The sequence below is a fragment of the Coregonus clupeaformis genome, unplaced genomic scaffold, assembly GCF_020615455.1.
Source record: "Coregonus clupeaformis isolate EN_2021a unplaced genomic scaffold, ASM2061545v1 scaf0926, whole genome shotgun sequence".
Classification (NCBI taxonomy): domain Eukaryota; kingdom Metazoa; phylum Chordata; class Actinopteri; order Salmoniformes; family Salmonidae; genus Coregonus; species Coregonus clupeaformis.
Genome location: NW_025534380.1, coordinates 93,318 through 109,953, shown reverse-complemented (window position 1 = coordinate 109,953; position 16,636 = coordinate 93,318). Strand labels below are relative to the sequence as shown.

Here is a 16,636-nt window from a genome sequence, read left to right as displayed (position 1 = left end):
TATTCTACTATTCGTCCTGCAGTTCATTTCTGGAGATAAACTTTAGCCCTCATGATAATGTATTTTCCCTTAGTACTTCCTGCTCCAGACCAGCTGACTGTTAACTCAGTGGACACCACATCAGCTGCTGTTAGCTGGAGCCAGCCACCAGGATTAGACCAAACCCAACATCATTACCAGATCTCCTACCACTGTCCAGGGACAGAACCACACATCACTACCACATCTTCACCCAGCATCACTCTCTCTGACCTGCAACCTGCTACTGAATACTCTGTCACTGTCTGCACTGAGTTGGAAAATGGAAAGCAAAGTCGACCTGTGTCAACAACACTCATTACAAGTAAGGAACCCTACTTAAGTATTACGATTGGTGTCAAAGTTTATTAAACTTTAACTAGTTATCAAAATATAATATGAACTAATAATGAATGTGTCAGCATGGGATGTTCATTCTTTCTTCTATTCCTGTGAGTCATTATGTCAAGGGGCTGATCTGCCTCTGGTTGCTTTAACTTTACCAGTGGTACAGTGTTAAACACTTGTTATTGTGGAGAGGATTCACAGTGCATACGGAAAGTATTCAGAAATTTTTGCAAATTTATTAAATATAATAAAAAGATACCTTATTTACATAAGTATTCAGACCCTTTGCTATGAGACTCGAAATTGAGCTCAGGTGCATCCTGTATCCATTGATCATCCTTGAGATGTTTCTACAACTTGATTGGAGTCCACCTGTGATAAATTCAATTGGTTGGACATGATTTGGAAAGGCACACACCTGTCTATAAAAGGCACCACAGTTGACAGTGCATGTCAGAGCAAAAACCAAGCCATAAGGTTAAAGGAATTTAACTTCTAACCCGAGTGGGACTTTGTGACAATAATCACAATGGCTCCAACGTACAGCGCCCCTGGAGAAATTTGGATGAAGTGCCTTGCTCAAGGGCAAAGCAACAGATTTTTTTTCACCTTGTCCGCTCCGGTATTCGAACCCAACACTCTAACCTCGAGCCAACCTGCCGCTACCTTACCTCTACCTTCCGGTGCCCTCCGTAGTTATTGGGACAGTGAAGCATTTTCTTCTTTTGTCTCTCTACTCCAAAAGTTTGGATTTGAAATCATGACTGAGGTTAAAGTGCAAATCGTCAGCTCAATTTAAGTTTTTTTTAAAATCCATATTGGGTTAGAAATAACAGCATGTGTAATAAAGTAGTTAAAAGTTTAGTATTCTCAGAATATCAGGCGCGGGCTGAAAATCTAAATTTTCACATTGCATTTTTTTTAGGGGGCAGGAGAATTAACGAGGATACTTTGAGGTCTTTAATTAGAATTTTTACATTGCAAACATTAACAATTATTGTTCATGCCACGAGAGGTAGCGGATCCGGCCAAATAGGTTCTGTAATGCATCAGTCCAAAACTGAGAGGTGCCGGATCCTGTTCCCACAGGATCCAGCTCAAATGAAGCACTGATGATACAAGTAAAACACATTAACACATTACCAAAGATCTTACTTTAATCATTTGTGATTCAGTACATTTTCAGTGGTGGAAGAGACCCTCCAGAGTTGCTGCAGTGTGTGTTCTACTGGCTGTGATCATAGGCCTGGGGGATTCCTGTAAGTGAAAAAAATAAATAAAAATAAAAATAAATAAAAATACATAACATTTGTAGTCAATGTTGTGACAGTTACACATTATGATTGACTTTTCCCTTTTACAGATGCAACTGCAGAGCGAGACCAGCTACAGAATAGTCTACATTTCAGGACGACAGAGAGAGACCAGCTACGGAATATTCTAAATACCAGGACCACAGAGAGAGACCAGCTACAGAATAGTCTAAATACCAGCACCACAGAAATAGACAAGTTGAAGAAGAGTCTGAACACTAGAACTATGGAGAGAGACCAGCTACAGAAGGAGATAGAAAGGCTGAACTGGGAGAACAAAGGTAAGAACACCCTAACAAATTAAATTGATGGGATTGCCTTAGATAATTGCCTTAGTGCTCAACACACGCCACAGGACATCAGAGGTCATCAGAACTACCTAGAACCACCTCAGATTTTTTTTAAATGGGTAGATCAGCATTAATATTGCCGATAGATTGTGGCTTCCATCAATGTAACTGTCTGCATCATTTCCAATCCCCCATACAGGGGGGGAAAAAAGTATTTAGTCAGCCACCAATTGTGCAAGTTCTCCCACTTAAAAAGATGAGAGAGGCCTGTAATTTTCATCATAGGTACACGTCAACTATGACAGACAAAATGAGATAATTTTTTCCAGAAAATCACATTTTAGGATTTTTAATGAATTTATTTGCAAATTATGGTGGAAAATAAGTATTTGGTCAATAACAAAAGTTTCTCAATACTTTGTTATATACCCTTTGTTGGCAATGACACAGGTCAAACGTTTTCTGTAAGTCTTCACAAGGTTTTCACACACTGTTGCTGGTATTTTGGCCCATTCCTCCATGCAGATCTCCTCTAGAGCAGTGATGTTTTGGGGCTGTCGCTGAGCAACACGGACTTTCAACTCCCTCCAAAGATTTTCTATGGGGTTGAGATCTGGAGACTGGCTAGGCCACTCCAGGACCTTGAAATGCTTCTTACGAAGCCACTCCTTCGTTGCCCGGGCGGTGTGTTTGGGATCATTGTCATGCTGAAAGACCCAGCCACGTTTCATCTTCAATGCCCTTGCTGATGGAAGGAGGTTTTCACTCAAAATCTCATGATACATGGCCCCATTCATTCTTTCCTTTACACGGATCAGTCGTCCTGGTCCCTTTGCAGAAAAACAGCCCCAAAGCATGATGTTTCCACCCCCATGCTTCACAGTAGGTATGGTGTTCTTTGGATGCAACTAAGCATTCTTTGTCCTCCAAATACGACGAGTTGAGTGTTTACCAAAAAGTTATATTTTGGTTTCATCTGACCATATGACATTCTCCCAATCCTCTTCTGGATCATCCAAATGCACTCTAGCAAACTTCAGACGGGCCTGGACATGTACTGGCTTAAGCCGGGGGACACGTCTGGCACTGCAGGATTTGAGTCCCTGGCGGCGTAGTGTGTTACTGATGGTAGGCTTTGTTACTTTGGTCCCAGCTCTCTGCAGGTCATTCACTAGATCCCCCCGTGTGGTTCTGGGATTTTTGCTCACCGTTTTTGTGATCATTTTGACCCCACGTGGTGAGATCTTGCGTGGAGCCCCAGATCGAGGGAGATTATCAGTGGTCTTGTATGTCTTCCATTTCCTAATAATTGCTCCCACAGTTGATTTCTTCAAACCAAGCTGCTTACCTATTGCAGATTCAGTCTTCCCAGCCTGGTGCAGGTCTACAATTTTGTTTCTGGTGTCCTTTGACAGCTCTTTGGTCTTGGCCATAGTGGAGTTTGGAGTGTGACTGTTTGAGGTTGTGGACAGGTGTCTTTTATACTGATAACAAGTTCAAACAGGTGCCATTAATACAGGTAACGAGTGGAGGACAGAGGAGCCTCTTAAAGAAGAAGTTACAGGTCTGTGAGAGCCAGAAATCTTGCTTGTTTGTAGGTGACCAAATACTTATTTTCCACCATAATTTGCAAATAAATTCATTAAAAATCCTACAATGTGATTTTCTGGAGAAAAAACATCTCAATTTGTCTGTCATAGTTGACGTATACCTATGATGAAAATTACAGGCCTCATCTTTTTAAGTGGGAGAACTTGCACAATTGGTGGCTGACTAAATACTTTTTCCCCCACTTTATTCTAACAGATCAACTCTACGAACTACAGGGTACGGTGAAGTATACATTCTAACCACCACTACGGACAGAAACTCTACCAAGGACATTGGGATCTCTGGTGGGCAAACCAGAGTCCTAGATCGTCAACTCAACTATCGAGGATAGCTACACGTAAATACATGCTGCATTTCTAATCCGAATTAGGTTTTAATGGGGTTTTAAGCGCTTGTGTTTCCAAAGTAACTACAATAGTTTTAATCTCTGTCTCTCCCTTCCATTCTGACCCCTCCTTCTACACAAGCATTCATGCTATTTTTAGTCCAGTCCACTAGGGACCTGTTATCATTGAATTACGTTAGTAATCAATAAACCTGTGTGTGTTTGTATTCTGTGTTATTATTTAGTTAGTTAGTAAATAAATAATTAAGCCAATTTGTGTATTGCTGATTAATCAATAAGGTTAGGGTTCTTGCAGGTTCAAGGATTATGCAACGTTCAGAATGAGACTGATAAGAGGTAATTATTTAATAAGTGACTGAATTACAACACAGGCACACCTCATTCTACTGAATTAGGTACTGATTAGGTGATCACATGAATCAAATCTTATTTAACGAGGAAAAGTATAAAAACCACTGCTGTGGTCATCACTATCCTCTTGCAATAGGACCAGCTGGAATGCAAAAACAGTGCTAATAGTACCTCAAAAGTAATATTAATCAAAAAAATAAAATGAAAAGCTGTGATTGAAAATTAGGGTTATTCCACCAAATATTGATTTCTGAACTCTTCCTAATTTAAAACATTACTATTGTGTTGTTTAAAAATGAACATTAACTTATTTTTTTTGCATTATTCGAGGTCTGACAACACTGCATCTTTTTTGTTATTTGTTATTTTGACCAGTTGTTATTTTCTGCAAATAAATGCTCTAAATGACAATATTTTTATTTGGAATTTGGGAGAAATGTTGTCAGTAGTTTATAGAATAAAACAAAATTGTTATTTTTACCCAAACACATACCTATAAAATAGTAAAACCAGAGAAACGAATAATTTTGCAGTGGTCTCTTAATTTTTTCCGCAGCAGTATATCTTTTAAGAGTTTAATTCGGGAGATGGTAACTCGTTAAACAACTTCTTCCGTGGTGCCCCAAATTCCTAATGAGTTCATTGTTACATGATTAATTTAATCAAGTGACAATTAAACATAGTTAGTTGATTCGATAAATAACAGTCACCCTATTAATGAAAGTCACGTCACAACACAGCCAATAGCCTATATACGTCTGTCAAACAGGTAGTTACTCCAAACTGGCTTATTGGGAAATCAGTAACTCTGATAAATACATCATGGGCAAGAAACATATTGTTTTTTAATAAAATCAATTATAGTAGTAGCAAGCTATCAAAGTTGACCTTTGATCCTCCTTCTCATCTTTGCACTCTCTTTCTCAAACTGAACAGAACATAGGCTATAGGTTAGTCCTGTCACGTTCGTTTAAGGACGGGTCAGACCAAGGCACAGCGTGAAATGCGTACATGTTTATTACACCGATAAACACACGAACAAAACAACAAACCAACGAAACGTGAAGTCCTAAGGCTAAACACAAAACAAGCCTCCACACGGAACAAGATCCCACAACTAACGAGTGCCAATAGGCTGCCTAAGTATGATCCCCAATCAGAGACAACGAGCGACAGCTGTCTCTGATTGGGAATCACACCCGGCCCAAACATAGAAATACAACACCTAGACTGAGAACATAGAAAATATAACATAGAACTCCACACCCTGACTCAACATACTAGAGTCCCATACGCCAGGGTGTGACAGTATCCCCCCCCACCAAAGGTGCGGACTCCAACCGCACAAACCTGACATAACAGGGTAGGGTCCGGGTGGGCATTCTGCCTCGGAATGACGACCACATTCTCTCAGCCTCCCCGTTACGCCCCTGGTCTGGTCTGGACCTCGGCGCGCTGCTTCCCCTCTCCTTCCTCCCATGATGTACCAAGCCCTGTCTGGATCCTGATGTGGGAGACCCCAAACCTGGAGAGGGGCTGACGTCTGGGTCTGGACTGGGCACCGGTGGAGCGGACTATTCTGGCTCCGGAGTGGAGCCGCTGACGGGAGCTGGACTAGGCACCGGTGGAGCGGACTGCTCTGGCTCCGGAGTGGAGCCGCTGATGGGAGCTGGACTAGGCACCGGTGGAGCGGACTGCTCTGGCTCCGGAGTGGAGCAGCTGACCGGAGCTAGACTGGGCACCGGTGGAGCGGACTGCTCTGGCTCTGGAGTTGAGCAGCTGACTGGAGCTGGACTAGACCCCGGTGGAGCGGACTCCTCTGGCTCAGGAGTGGAGCTGCTGACCGGAGCTGGATCAGGCACCGGTGGAACGGGCACGGGCCGTGCCGGACTGGACACATGCACCACTGGTCTGGTGCGAGGAGCAGGAACGGGCCGGGCTGGACTGGGGACACACACCACTGGCTTGGTGCGAGGAGCAGTTACGGGCCGTACAGGACTGGTAAGGTGCACTGGTGACACAGTGCGTAGAACCGGAGAAGGATATACTGGACCTTGGAGGCGTACTGGAGACCAGGAGCGTTGAGCCGGCACAACCCGTCCTGGTTGGCTGCCCACTTTCGCACGACACGTGCGGGGCGCTGGCACAGAACGCACTGGGCTGTGCATGCGCACTGGCGATACAGTGCGTATCTCCGCATACATGGGTTCCTCTATTAACCCACGCTCTTTATGTTGCCTAACCAGCTCCTCTCTCCGTGCATCTACCTCCTCCTTCTCCCTACGAGCCTCCTGCAGTGCCTTCTCTTGAATGGAGCTCTCCCGCCGATCCTCTCTCTCTCGGTAATCCTCTTCCCGTGAGGACTCCTCCGGGAGCCACCACGAGTTAGGGAACAGAAACTCATCGTCGTCGTCATCCTCCGACTCCTCAGTATAAAACTGTTCCCACTCTTCTTCCCATGGTCGTAGGGACTCAACCTGGAAACCCACCGGGTGCAGTGGTCAGGGATCTTCTCTCTCACTCCCCGACCACCCCTTTAGCACCCCCCCCAACATTCTCTTGGGGCTGCCTCTCGGGCTTCCTCCTCGGCCGGCGTCTTCTGTGTTGTCGTTGCTCCTCTCCTGCCTGGGCCTCTACCTTCGCCCAGGGTCCTTTCCTCGCAAATATCTCCTCCCAAGACCAAATCTTGCCCACCTGTGTCCAGGGTGTTTTCTCCTGGGCACGCTGCTTGGTCCGTGTTTGGTGGGATCTTCTGTCACGGTCGTTTAAAGACGGGTCAGACCAAAGCACAGCGTGAAATGCGTACATGTTTATTACACCGATAAACACACGAACAAAACAACAAACCAACGAAACGTGAAGTCCTAAGGCTAAACACAAAACAAGCCTACTCACGGAACAAGATCCCACAACTAACGAGTGCCAATAGGCTGCCTAAGTATGATCCCCAATCAGAGACAACGAGCGACAGCTGTCCCTGATTGGGAATCACACCCGGCCCAAACATAGAAATACAACACATAGACTGAGAACATAGTAAATATAACATAGAACTCCACAGCCTGACTCAACATACTAGAGTCCCATACGTCAGGGTGTGACAAGTCCGCACACAAAATAGTGAATTTTTTGGACTAGGTCTAATAAAATAAAATAAATCAGAAGAAGCCTTTGACTCTCCTACACAGCACAGCCCTTGGTTAGGCAGCACATGGGGTGAGGATTGGGATATCCACTGCAGTGTGTAATGCAGCCTAGTTTTATTTACAGGCACTTAGGCACTTAACCCTAATTGCTCCTGTAAGTCGCTCTGGATAAGAGCGTCTGCTAAATGACTAAAATGTAAATGTTATAGGCTATGGATCATTTGATTGAGACCATACGAAATAGCCTATCGGCACACTTGATATTGCGCACCCAGCGGAGAATCAGAGATGAGGGGTGGCATCGGCCACACATTGATATATAACCTAATAAGCAACTAATTCTAAAACACTGAGAAATATTGAAATGTAATCAATTACAAATTCCATAACCCTCCCCTGGACTAGATTTAAAAAAAATACTAAACCCTCCACTTGACTGAAATTGAAAAGCATGACCCTACACAATTTTTCTCGAGGTAACCATTCTGTAGATTTCGATCCATCCTTAACGTAATAATAAATGAAGAATTTCTGCTATATCCATTTAGCAACGGTGTCACGGTTTCGGCCGAGGCTGCCTCTCTTCCTTGCTCGGGCAGGCTTCGGCGTTCGTCGTCTCCGGAATACTAGCTGCCACCGTTGTATGTTTCTATGTTCGTTTGGTCTTGTCTGGAATTGTACACCTGTTGTCGTTTAGTGTCATTAGTGTCCTATAAGTTCTCGTTGTGTTTGTCAGGTGTTGTGTGTGATTGTTTCGATGTCGTGTATTTGCTCTACAGTATACCGTTTGCTCGTTGTAGCTTTTCTCCTCTGTTAAGGAGAGTATACTCGCACATGTTTTGTGCGCCCTTTTGTTTTACGCCTGCGTGCGGAGTTTCTCGCCTCAGGGCTTTTGTCTCGTGTATTAGTTTGTGCCTTCACTAAAGTATTTTGGACTTATTTTCTGCGTCCTGCGCCTGATTCCAACACCACACCCACCTACAGCAAACACTGACAGAATCACACACCAATCTGAATGGAATCAGCAGGAGCCGCAGCAGCACAGGAGACGTTGGAGGATCGGGTCCGGGAGCAGAATGACCAGATCCTGCGGATCGGGACCGCCCTGCAGGATGTGATCAACACACTCCAACGCTGGGAGACCCGAGGGACACCCCCAACGCCACCTTCCCTGCCATCACCATCAGCAAGTCAGCCCATTCCCGCTCCGGAACCCAGAGGAATTCGACTCTCGCTCCCGAGGGCCTACGATGGGACCGCTGCCGGGTGTCAGGGCTTCCTTCTCCAGGTGGAGCTTTACCTGGCCACCGTGCACCCGGCGCCCTCGGGACACGAGAGCGTGTCCGCCCTTATCTCCTGCCTTTCCGGCAAGGCGTTAGAATGGGCCAACGCCGAGTGGAGGAGGATAGACGCTACCACCATCACATACGCTGAGTTCTCCCGCCGCTTCAGGGCGGTGTTTGACCATCCACCGGAGGGGAAAGCGGCGGGGGAGCGTCTGTTCTGCCTCGGGCAGGGGAAGAGGAGTGCCCAGGAGTTCGCGTTGGAATTCCGTACTCTAGCGGCGGATGCAGGGTGGAATGAGCGGGCCCTCATCGATCACTACCGCTGTAGTCTACGTGAGGACGTCCGTCGGGAGCTGGCCTGTCGGGACACCAGCCTCTCTTTCGACCAGTTAGTCGACATGTCCATCAGGCTGGACACCCTGCTGGCTACCCGCGGACGTCCCGAGGGAGGTCCGTCCATTTCACCCTCCAGCGCCTCCGAGCCGAGCCCCATGGAGCTTGGGGGCGCTGGCGCTAGAGAGAGGAAGGGTCGGAGTACGAGGGGGTCCATCTCCTGCACCAACTGTGGTCGGGGAGGACACACCGCGGCTAGGTGCTGGGGATGGCCTCCTAGGGGAGAAGACGACAGGCCCCGCACTGGGGAGTCCTTCCAGGTGAGTAGGCGCCCCACTCACCCAGAGCTCTCTGTTGCGCACTTCTGTATACCTGTGCTTTTCCACAGGTAGCACCTCATTCCCAGCATAAGGCGCTGGTAGATTCAGGCGCGGCTGGGAATTTTGTTGATAGGAAATTGTGTTTAGATTTAGGGATTCCCCTTCTTCCTGTTGACGTCCCTTCCCCGTTCATGCCCTAGATAGCCGTCCGTTGGGATCGGGCTTGATCAGGGAGGTCACGGCGCCACTTAGGATGTGTGCGCAGGGGGTCATCAGGAGATGATCCAGCTATTTCTGATCGACTCGCCTGCGTATCCGGTGGTGCTGGGCATGCCCTGGTTGAGTACCCATAACCCGTCTATTTCGTGGCAGGAGAGGGCTCTGATGGAGTGGTCTGACCAGTGTGTGGGTCGATGTTTAGGCGTTTCCGTAGGGGCTACCTCGGTGGAGAGTCCAAACCAGGTGCCCGCATTGCACGTTCCCCCTGAGTATGGGGATTTGGCTATTGTGTTCAGTAAGTCGAGGGCGACGCAGTTGCCTCCCCCATAGGCAGGGAGATTGTGCGATAGACCTCCAGGCAGGAGCTGCGCTCCCACGGAGCCATGTGTATCCTCTGTCTCAGGAGGAGAAGAGAGCTATGGAGACTTACATAGACGAATCTCTGAGACAAGGATACATACGGCCCTCCACTTCCACTGCGTCCTCGAGTTTCTTTTTTGTGAAGAAAAAGGATGGTGGGTTACGCCCGTGCATCGATTACCGTAGTCTCAATCAGATCACGGTGAAGTACAGTTATCCACTCCCGCTGATTGCGACCATGACGGAGTCATTGCACGGGGCGCGGTTCTTCACTAAATTAGATCTCAGGAGCGCGTACAACTTGGTGCGCATTAGGGGGGGCGATGAATGGAAGACAGCCTTTAGTACCACCTCGGGCCATTACGAGTATCTTGTCATGCAATACGGGTTGATGAACGCTCCTTCAGTTTTCCAATCATTCGTGGATGAGATATTCAGGGACATGCAGGGGCAGGGGGTGGTCGTGTACATAGATGACATTCTCGTGTACTCGTCTACCCGAGTCGAGCATATGGTTCTGGTGCGCCGAGTGTTGCGGAGGCTGTTGGAGCACGACCTGTATGTCAAGGCAGAGAAGTGTCTGTTTTTCCAGGAGTCGGTCTCCTTTTTGGGTTATCAGTTGTCTGCGTCAGGGGTGAAGATGGAGGTAGACCGGGTGTCAGCCGTGCGTAATTGGCAAACGCCAACCACTGTGAAGGAGGTGCAGCAGTTTTTGGGGTTTGCGAATTACTACCGGAGGTTTATTCGGGGTTTTGGGACAGGTGGCAGCTCCCATAACGTCTCTTTTGAAGGGGGGTCCGGTGCGTTTGCAGTGGTCAGCCGAGGCGGACAGGGCGTTTGGGAGGCTGAAGGACCTGTTTACCTCGGCTCCGGTGCTGGCGCATCCGGATCCCTCTTTACCATTTCAGGTAGAGGTGGACGCGTCAGAGGCCGGTATAGGAGCCGTGCTTTCGCAACGGTCCGGCACGCCACCTAAACTCCGCCCCTGTGCTTTTTATTCCAAGAAGCTCAGTCCGGCGGAGCGAAATTATGACGTAGGGGACAGGGAGCTGTTAGCCGTGGTACAGGCCCTAAAGGTGTGGAGGCACTGGCTTGAGGGGGCTCAACACCCTTTCCTCATTTTGACGGACCACAGTAACCTGGAGTACATCCGGGCAGCTAGGAGACTGAACCCTCGCCAGGCGCGGTGGAATATGTTTTTGACCCGGTTCGTATTTAAGATCACGTACATCCCTGGGTCACAGAACGGTAAGGCAGACGCACTGTCTCGGCGGTATGACACGGAGGATAGGTCCGTGGAGCCCACTCCCATACTGCCGGAGTCTTGTCTGGTGGCACCGGTAGTGTGGGAGGTTGATGCTGAACTCGAGCGGGCATTGCGCACCGACCCTAGTCCACCTCAATGCCCGGAGGGTCGGAAGTACGTTCCGCTCGAGGTTCGGGATCGATTGATCTATTGGGCTCACACGTCACCCTCCTCTGGACATCCTGGTATCGGCCGGACAGTGCACTGCCTTAGTGCTAAGTACTGGTGGCCCACGTTGGCCGAGGGATGTGAGGGTTTATGTCTCCTCCTGCTCGGTGTGCGCCCAGTGTAAGGCGCCTAGACATCTGCCTAGGGGTAAGTTACTACCCCTGCCCGTTCCACAACGACCATGGTCTCACCTCTCGGTGGATTTCATCACTGACCTTCCTCCCTCACAGGGGAATACTACTATAATGGTCGTTGTGGACCGGTTCTCTAAGGCCTGTCGTTTGCTCCCTATGCCGGGCCTTCCTACTGCCCTACAGACCGCCGAAGCGCTATTCACCCATGTTTTCCGGCACTACGGGGTACCCGAGGATATTGTGTCTGATCGAGGTCCCCAATTTACCTCCAGAGTCTGGAGAGCCTTTATGGAGCGGTTGGGGGTCTCGGTGAGCCTCACCTCGGGTTACCATCCGGAGAGTAATGGGCAGGTGGAACGTGTGAACCAGGATGTGGGTAGGTTTCTTAGATCATACTGCCAGGACCGGCCGGAGGAGTGGGCACGGTACGTTCCCTGGGCAGAAATGGCCAAGAATTCCCTAACCCATTCCTCCACTAACCTAACCCCTTTCCAATGTGTGTTAGGTTACCAGCCGGTTCTGGCACCTTGGCAGCAGAGCCAGATCGAGGCTCCTGCGGTGGATGAGTGGGTGCGGCGCTCGGAGGTGACGTGGAACGCTGCACACGTCCACCTGCAGCGGGCCCTCCGTCGTCAAAAGGCGAGCGCCGATCTCCACCGCAGTGAGGGACCGGTGTACGCACCTGGTGATTGAGTCTGGCTCTCTACCAGAAACCTGCCCCTCCGCCTGCCCTGTCGGAAACTGGGTCGGCGGTTTGTGGGGCCGTTTAAAGTCCTGAGAAGATTGAACGAGGTGTGTTACAGATTACAACTACCTGTTGAGTATAAAATTATTAACCCCTCGTTCCATGTGTCTCTTCTCAGGCCGGTGGTAGCTAGCCCACTCCAAGAAAATGAGATCAGGGAGACTCCTCTGCCCCCATTGGACATCGAGGGGGCACCGGCGTACTCCGTGCGGTCCATCTTGGATTCAAGACGTCGGATGGGGGGTCTCCAATATCTGGTGGAGTGGGAGGGGTACGGCCCGGAGGAACGGTGCTGGGTGCCGAGGAGAGACATTTTGGACCCGGCTCTCCTGACGGAATTCCATCGTAGTCACCCGACGCGCCCTGCTCCGCGTCCTCCTGGTCGTCCCCGAGGCCGGAGTCGGCGCATGTCTGGAGCCACGCGTCAAGGGGGGGGTACTGTCACGGTTTCGGCCGAGGCTGCCTCTCTTCATTGCTCGGGCAGGCTTCGGCGTTTGTCGTCTCCGGAATACTAGCTGCCACCGTTGTATGTTTCTATGTTCGTTTGGTCTTGTCTGGAATTGTACACCTGTTGTCGTTTAGTGTCATTAGTGTCCTATAAGTTCTCGTTGTGTTTGTCAGGTGTTGTGTGTGATTGTTTCGATGTCGTGTATTTGCTCTACAGTATACCGTTTGCTCGTTGTAGCTTTTCTCCTCTGTTAAGGAGAGTATACTCGCACATGTTTTGTGCGCCCTTTTGTTTTACGCCTGCGTGCGGAGTTTCTCGCCTCAGGGCTTTTGTCTCGTGTATTAGTTTGTGCCTTCACTAAAGTATTTTGGACTTCTTTTCTGCGTCCTGCGCCTGATTCCAACACCACACCCACCTACAGCAAACACTGACAAACGGCGCAGTACAGGTTCTAAATTGTTGTCGCCACTCCCCCCACAATAAAAATATGAAAATGCTTTGTTCATAAATCCTCTCCACAATAACAAGTGTTTTACACTGTAGTACTTATAAAGTTAAAGCAAGCAGAGGCAGATCAACTCCTTGACTTAATGACTCACAGGAATGGAAGAAAGCATAAAATCAGATAATATAAAAGCTGTTTATTGATTTCATCACCAAACTGCATGATGAGATCTGGGGAATTCACCATCATATATTTCTCATCAGGGAAGATACTGTACCTTTACATCCAATGCTGACACATCCATTATGATTAGTTCATTTACATTAGTCATTTTGATAATTCGTCAAAGCTTAATAAACTTTCACACCAGAAATAATATTTAGGTATTTTATTTCCTTACCTGTGGTGAGGGTTGTTAATACCAGTTGACTTTGCTTTCCATTTTCCAACTCAGTGCAGACTGTGACTGAGTATTCAGTATCTCGTTGCAGGTCAGAGAGAGTGATGCTGTGTGAAGATGTGGTAGTGATGTGTGGTTCTGTCCCTGGACAGTGGTAGGAGATCTGGTAATGATGTTGGGTTTGGTCCAGTCCTGGTGGCTGGCTCCAGCTAACAGCAGCTGATGTGATGCTTACCCAGTCAACATTCGGCTGGTGTGGAAAAGGAAGTACTGAGGGAAAATACATGATTTGTGTTACAGTTTATCTCCAGAAATACAGGTTATATTATAGAAGTAAAATAACAATAGTAGGTGAAAAGTAGAAAAGGCCAGTTTGCAATTCCTTTTTATATGGGAAGAAATAAGCTAAAAACATAAGACACAAAACATAAGTGGGATTTGTAATGTAACAAAAATTAAGAGTTTCCACCTTATCCATTTAGCAACGGCGCTGTACAGGCTCTAAATTGTTTGTCGCCACGCCCCCCACAATACGAATATATAAATGAAAATAATGTTGTGATTATTAATGCTCTCCACAATAACAAGTGTTTTACACTGTAGTACTTATAAAGTTAAAGCAAGCAGAGGCAGATCAACTCCTTGACTTAATGACTCACAGGAATGGAAGAAAGCATGAATTCAGTTACTGTACTATAAACAACGTTTAATGATTTCAGCACCAAACTGCATTATATCATCTGGGGAATTCACCATCATATATTTATCATCAGGGAAGATACTGTACCATTACATCCCATGCTGACAAATCCATTATGATTAGTTCATTTACATTAGAGTCATTTTGATAATTTGTCAAAGCTTAAACTTCCACACCAGAAATAAAATGTAGGTATTTTACTTCCTTACTTGGGTTGTAGACACCAGTTGACTTTGCTTTCCATTTCCCAGCACAGTGCAGACAGTGACAGAGTATTCAGTAGCAGGTTTCAGGTCAGAGAGAGTGATGCTGGGTGAAGATGTGGTAGTGATGTGTGGTTCTGTCCCTGGACAGTGGTAGGAGATCTGGTAATGATGTTGGGTTTGGTCTAATCCTGGTGGCTGGCTCCAGCTAACAGCAGCTGATGTGGCATCTACTGAGTCAACAGTCAGCTGGTCTGGAGCAGGAAGTACTGAGGGAAAATACATGATTTGTGTTACAGTTTAACTCCAGAAATACAAGTTCTATTATAGGAGTAAAATAACAATAGTAGGTGAAAAGTAGAAAAGGCCAGTTTGTGATTCCTTTTGATATGGGAAGAAATAAGCTAAAATCAGAAGTCAAACAACAAAAGTTGGATTTGTAATGTAACAAAAATTAAGAGTTTCCACTATATTAATTTAGTAACAGCACTGCGCCTCTGTTATATTGTTGACGCCACACCCCCCAAAAATGAAAAATATATAATTGAAAATAATGTTGTGATTATTAATGCTCTCCACAATAACAAGTGTTTTACACTGTAGTACTTATAAAGTTCAAGCAAGCAGAGGCAGATCAACTCCTTGACTTAATGACTCACATGAATGGAAGAAAGCATTAATTCAGATATTATAAAAGCTGTTTATTCATTTCATCACCAAATTGCATTATGAGATCTGGGGAATTCACCATCATATATTTCTCATCAGGGAAGATACTGTACCTTTACATCCCATGCTGACACATCCATTATGATTAGTTAGTAACAATTTATTTTGACTACATATCCGTTAAGTGTTCATTCACATTTTTAAGCATTTCATGAATGTGTTATAAAAAGGTCCCAACCACACATTATAGGATTAATGAAATATATTCATAGCATGTCTATAGCACATTTATGTCATGCTATACAGGATATTTACGTATCTTTATAGATGGCTCATTACAATGACAGCGTAGTGTCATCAACATGGCTGTTCTCTAAAGTGTGTTTCTGGCACGCCAGTGTTAGTTAATATGCCAAAAGGCCAAACCAGGTTATGCTGATATACATCCTGTACCAGCCCCATTTCCCCCACCAGCTGGTATATCACTTCTTATTCCTCTCCTTGAGGTCAATGATCCACAGGGTTGAATCCTCAGGGTACATTTGACTGATCAAATCGTGTAGTTGAGAGTCATATGATAACTCTAATTCTATTTAGTCAATGTAGTAGGTGAAAAGTAGAATAGGCCAGTTTGTGATTCCTTTTGAACACTTCATGGTAATTAACTGTTAAGTTTGCCACTCTGATCTATAACACCAACATTAAAGGTCTATGTATGAATTCTATTTAGTCAATGTAATGTCATTTCTATTTTCCCACTCCAGAGAATGAGTAAGTGTGTCCAAACTTTTGACTGGTACTGTATGTCAAATGGAATTAAACAATAATGTTTGTTGATGCTAATATTATGTATAATATATAAATATGTTTCCATATGATAACAATAGCCTAATAGATTATATATGCTGTAAATTATAATTTACAGATAGCCTTTCCATCTGCCAAGCACCTAATATGAGCTCCTTTCATTATAAAACATTACATTCATTTATTGTTATTACTATTACAATTATTAATATATATATATATATATATAATTCAAACCTTTTCTATTCTATTTTGTTTTATGCAATAGGTTGGCACTCGACCAGATAGCAAGACTGTAAAAGGAGGGACTCACCGCTGGCCTGTTGCGGTATTCTACAACCTGCTGCTATTAACGTCAACATGTTGTATGAGCCTTGACAAGACAGTCAGTAGGAGAGATTTCATCATGGATCTAGCATGTGAGCTTCGTGAGAACCACATGAACGCCATGAAAGAAGCTACATTCTACCAACAACTGTGTGTTATATTACTAATTTATGAAAAGTCATAATGAAGTGCTTTGAGAGGCTAGTTAAGGATCATATCACCTCTACCTTACCTGACACCCTAGACCCACTTCAATTTGCTTACCGCCCCAATAGATCCACAGACGATCGCTCTGCACACTGCCCTATCCCATCTGGACAAGAGGAATACCTACAGTATGTAC

General features: G+C 46.2%; 1 long non-coding RNA gene across 1 annotated transcript; it reads right to left on the bottom strand.

Annotated features, from left to right (window-relative positions):
* Positions 1-1,505: 1,505 nt before the first annotated feature.
* Positions 1,506-14,616, bottom strand: LOC123485988. Its single transcript, XR_006659210.1, has 3 exons — positions 14,497-14,616; positions 13,588-13,857; positions 1,506-1,623 (listed from the first exon to the last, which is right to left on the bottom strand). It is a non-coding gene; the product is annotated as an uncharacterized LOC123485988 (long non-coding RNA).
* Positions 14,617-16,636: the final 2,020 nt, after the last annotated feature.